Below are 5,505 nucleotides of genomic sequence, written 5' to 3'. Positions count from 1 at the left end.
GCCATTTACCTATGCTCTATACTTCTCTGGATTTTAGTATGTGTTTCTTGCTTGATATTGTTTGCATTGGTTGTAGCTCCATCTTATCTAGGTCATTATCCCTCATTATTCCTGGACAATATTTGATAACCATTCCTTTGTATATAGTCTTGTATTAGTTTAGAACCTTCTTATTTAGACAAAAAGGGGGAGATGTAGTGGGTAGCCATTCCAGCTTGGATCTGGAAGTTCCAACCCCCATTGAGACTCTGGCAACTGTCACGCCTATGAGGTGGGGCCAAGAGAGGCGCCTGGAGACCCAAGAGCTGGATGGGCAAGTGCTCTCTCTGTGCCAGGGCCCTGAACGGTGGAGGTGGACCGAGCAGAGCTCCAGAGAACACCGCTGGACTGCGATACATCTTCCCAAGACCCTGCGACCTACCTTTCCCTTTTTGTAAGTTGCCCACTAAATAAATCTTCCTTTTAACTAAGTGGAGTGGCCTTAATAATTTCACCAATAGGATGGGGCATGTGTCTACTCCTTTTAGCTCTAGGATCCCATCTGGTGCAAACCTGTGCAGGCTCTGTGCATGCTGCCTTCAGTGTCTGAGTTCATATGTATGTTGATCATGTCGTTGTAGACTCTAACATGGTTCTCCACCTGTGGGTTGCAATTCCTCTGGTGGTCGAATAACCCTCTCACAGAGGTTGCCTAAGACCATTGGAAAACATAGGTATTTATATTACAATTCATAACTAGCAAAATTATAGTTATGAAGCAGCAATGAAAATAAATTTATGGTTGGGGGTCACCACAACACGAGGAACTGTGTTTAAGGGCCATGGTGTTAAGAAGGTTGAGAACCACTGATTTACAGGGCCTTGTTTCCTTGGCATCCCCCCATCCCCTCTGGTTCTTATACTCTTTCTGCCTCCTCTTCTGCAGGATTCCCTGAACTCCGAGGGGAAGGAATTGATGGAGTTCTCCTGTTTGGAATTCAAGGGTCGCTCACACATAATTTGGGTCTCTGTATTTGGTCCCATCTGCTTCAGGAGGAAGCTTTTCAGATGATAACTGAGCAAGGCACTGATGTATGAGTTTAGGAGAATGTCACTAGAAGGCATTTTATTGATATGTATTTTTCTTTAGAACAGTAGCGTTTTGTTTTACCCTGGGTCCCTGGGCTATCTAGTCTCAGGTTCTTGGTCACCCAAGTAGTGCTGGGTATGGGTTCCATCTCATGGAGTGAGCCTTCAGTCAAGTCAGATATAAGTTGGTTACTCTCACAAACTTTGTGCCACCATTGCCCTCGCATATCTTAAAGGCAAGACACCATTGATCAAAGGTTTTGTGGCTGGGTTGGTGTTTACATTTCTCCTCTGGTAGAATACAGAGTATCCTCCTGTACCAACACTCTAGAACATAGAGGTAGATGGGAATCCATCTACAGCAAGATCTAGCTATGCCACTCTTGGGCATATACCCAAAGTATGCTTCATCCTATCATAGGGACACTTGCCCAACCATGTTCATTGCTGCTCTATTCATAATAGCCAAAAATTGTAAACAACCTAGATGTCCCACAACAAAAGAATAGATGAAGAAAATGTGTTGCATTTACACAACGGAGTATTACTCCACCATTAAAAGATGAAATTTGCAGGCTAAAGGATGGAGCTAGAAAAAAAAAAATCATCCCGAGTTAGGTAACCCAGAGCCAGAAAGACAAATATGTAGGCATCAGCTCGACTTTTCCGTGTTCAGTTAGTTGTGGACGTGTTGTCTTCAGCAGTGGGGCCTTGCCATCGGTTTGTGGAGGGCAACCTATAGTCTTGACAACAGCCTGGGTGATTTGGAGGTTCCCGCACCCCTTTGGCCAACAACTCAGTTAGATATAATCCAATCCTAGGGCAGGATGCTTCATTTGGCAACAAGAGATGGCCAACTGGGGCTCTGTCTTGCCCATTATTTGGTGATTTCATTTAGATGGCCTTCAGATATGTATGTCTTTTAAGTCATTTTTACTGTATTAGGTAGTACTACCCCTCAAATGGCCCTCAATTTCAGCTATCTCTCCCCATATTCCCTCCCTCATACACCTCTCCTCTCCTCTCCTTCTCCCTACTTGATTCTCCCATTCCCCAATCTATCCTTATCTGTCTATTCTAATTCCACTTCCTATGAAGACCTATGTTTTCCCCCTAGTCCATTACTCTACACCCAACCTTTGTGGTTCTATAGACTGTAGCTAGGTTATCACTGATTTAACAACTAATATTCATATGTAAGTGAATAGATACCATATTTGTCTTTCTGGCTCTGGGTTACCTAAGTTGGGATGACTTTTTTTTTCTAGTTCCATCCTTTTGCCTGCAAATTTCACAATTTCATTTTTTAATGGCTGATAATACTCCATTGTGTAAATGTAACACATTTTCTTCTATTCTTTTGTTGTGGGACCTCTAGGTTGTTTCAAATTTCTTGCTATTATGAATAGAGCAGCAATGAACATGGTTGAGCAAGTGTCCCTATGATAGGATGAAGCATACTTTGGTATATGCCCAAGAGTGGCATAGTTAGATCTTGCCATAGATGGATTCCTATCCTGCCACACTGATTTCCCACAGAGGCTGTATAAGTTCGCATTATCACCATCAACAGATGGGTGTTTCCCCTTACTCCACATCCTTGTCAACATGAGCTTTCATTTGTTTTCTTGATCTTAGCCATTCAGACAGGTGCAAGATGAAATCTCAAAGTAGCTTTGATTTGCATTTTCCTGATGGCTAAGGATCTTGAATATTTCTTTAAGTGTTTCTCAACTATTTGAGTTTCTTCTTTTGAGCATTCTCTGTTTAGATCTGTATTCCAGTTTAAAATTGGGTTATTTGTTTTATTGATATCAAGTTTTTTGAGTTCTTTATATACTTTGGATATTAGCTTTCTATTAAATGTGTAGTTGGTAAAAATATTTTTCCATTCTTTAGGCGGCTGCTGTGTCTAAATGATAATGTCCTTTGCTGTGCAGAAGCTTTTCTGTTTCAGGAGGTCCAACTGTAATTTTTAACAGCAGCAATGGGGAAGGAATGTGTTCTTATGATTAAAAATGTTTAGTTTTGTGCTATATTTAAAATTGTAAGAGCTGCCACATGATTAAGATCTAAAAACCTGTGTTTGTGGACTTCCTACTCATTCAGTGACTGGTGCTGTTAGCCTTCCTTAGCCCAAACTGATTATGTCATCATTGAGAATCATCCCGGAAAGGAAGTTCTGAGATGACTGAAGAATTCCTCACCGGGCAGCCTTTGCCATTCAAGGACACAAGAGTGCTTTCCTATCCAACCCCCTCCCTCCAGCAGAGCAATGCAAATTTTTGAGACCGATGACCCTAATTTTGAGAACAATTCAAAGCATTTTAGAGTGACGGCAAATGTCTAGGAGTGTTAGAAGGAGGTTTGCAAGAGGAGACAGAGGGAGGCATCCTATGGCCAGGTCAAGCTTTAGTCAAGAAATGTACCTTTAAAGTCCTAGCCAAAACAATAATTCAATGGACTTCTCTCGAGGGAGTTTTGAAAGTATGTAACACTAACCACAGTAGAAGTAGCTTTCAGTGCTGTGTTTGGTTTTACATATTTGCACAAGCACATTGTTTGATTAAACAGGCTCAACATAAATATATGTAAGAACTTTATCCACTTTCAAACATCATAAAAATTTGGAGTTTCAACTATGCATTTTGACTAGGCCAGAAATATTTCTTCATACCACTCAGGTTCAGGATTAAATCCAATGCCTTTTGAAAGTCAAACTATCAAAACTTCCTACCCTCCCACTATTCCCTCTGCCCAAGAAAGAGGAAGAACGATCTAAGCTTTCACAGAACAGAAGACCAATGGTGATGAGTCCCTTCTCTAACTCTCCATCCATTACTAAGACTGTGATGGCTTCTGAGAAGAGATGAGATTGTGACTCCACAAGGGCTCACATGTACACAGCCCTGTTCCCTCATTACCATGGCAACCAGCAACCCTCTCAGAAATCTCCACTTAGGCAAATCCCAGCTACCTTCCCAGATAAGCCTTCATCATGCCTTGTCAAACCAAGGAACACAGCCAGCCTGGGGTCCTTTCTCTCCCACATCAGTATCACCGAATGCTCTGTCAGCAACATCCGCACCCCCCCCCCTTTGCAGGCTTTCCCACAGCTCTTTCTGGAAGTCAAGGAGACAGAGTCCAAGAAGAGAGAGTAGAACAAAGGGAAACTCCTTTGAGCCCTGACTCCCAGACCCTCCACTGAAAGAATAGAAGGGAGGGCAAGACAAAAGGCCTTGAGAATGCTTCATAAATTCTTTATTTAAAAAAATTACATCATTGTCCCTTATTACAATTTACTCTGTAAAGGAATAATGCAAAGAATTAGGGTTTAGGAAACTAGCTCTGCCATGTGTTTCCTGTTCGTAATTTCACAGTGTACAACCAGCTTCAAGTAGACTTTCTCTGAATTGAAAAGGTGAGGCAAATGGCAAGTTTTATCCTCATATACATATTTTGGGTGGCAGCCGTGGTGGTTTAAATGAGAAATGTCTTCTATAGGTTCTGATATTTGAGCACTCAGTGCCTAGATGATGGCACCGTTTGGGCAAATCTGGGTGGTGCAGCCTTGCTGGAGGAAATGCTTCACTGAACATGGGCTCTGACATTATATAGCCTGGCTCTACTTCCAGATCTCTCTTCGCTTCCTCGTGGTGAGATGTGATTTCTCACCTTTCTACTAATGCCACCATGCCGCCTGCCACTTGCTGCCATTTCCCCACCCCCTGCCCCCCATCATGACTGACTCTTACCCCTCTGGAACTCCTAAAATTTGTCATGGTCATGGAATTTAATCAATGCAACAGACATTAACTAATGCAGCAACTATAGAGAATAATGTCTTTATAATTTTCTTAAATAAATATTATCATTGACAATCATTCATATTGCCCACTGTCACTCTTGACAGCATTGGGAACTCTCATTCATATGGCCCACTGTCACTATGGGCAGCATTGGGTACTCTCATTCATATGGCCCACCATCACTATTGACAGCATATTTCTTTTTACCAATCTATGCTATCACTTTACCTTGTATAAAGTTACCTTGCTGCTTTGGAAACAAAGAAACAAACAGGAAAACAACACAAAGAATAGAAGAGAGGAAATGAAAGTGCACTTTTGTTTTAACCCCATACAAGACAAACTTCACAACAAAGGATTTGTGTCTTCATTCAAGATGAAAAATTCATCCCTTAAAGAAGATAATGATCATAAATGTGCCAACACATTTCAAAATGTGAAAATGAAGAACGGAAGTCTCCATGGTCCAAGAAACATTACAGACATTAAACACACAATAAGAATATTATGAACAGGGGGCTGGAGAGATGGCTCAGAGGTTAAGAGCACTGGTTGCTCTTCCAGAGGTCCTGAATTCAATTCCCAGTAACTGCATGGTGGCTCACGACCATCTGTAATGAGATCTGGT

The sequence above is a fragment of the Peromyscus leucopus genome, chromosome 8a, assembly GCF_004664715.2.
Source record: "Peromyscus leucopus breed LL Stock chromosome 8a, UCI_PerLeu_2.1, whole genome shotgun sequence".
NCBI classification, from domain to species: Eukaryota; Metazoa; Chordata; class Mammalia; order Rodentia; family Cricetidae; genus Peromyscus; species Peromyscus leucopus.
Note: the sequence above shows the minus strand (reverse complement) of the source record.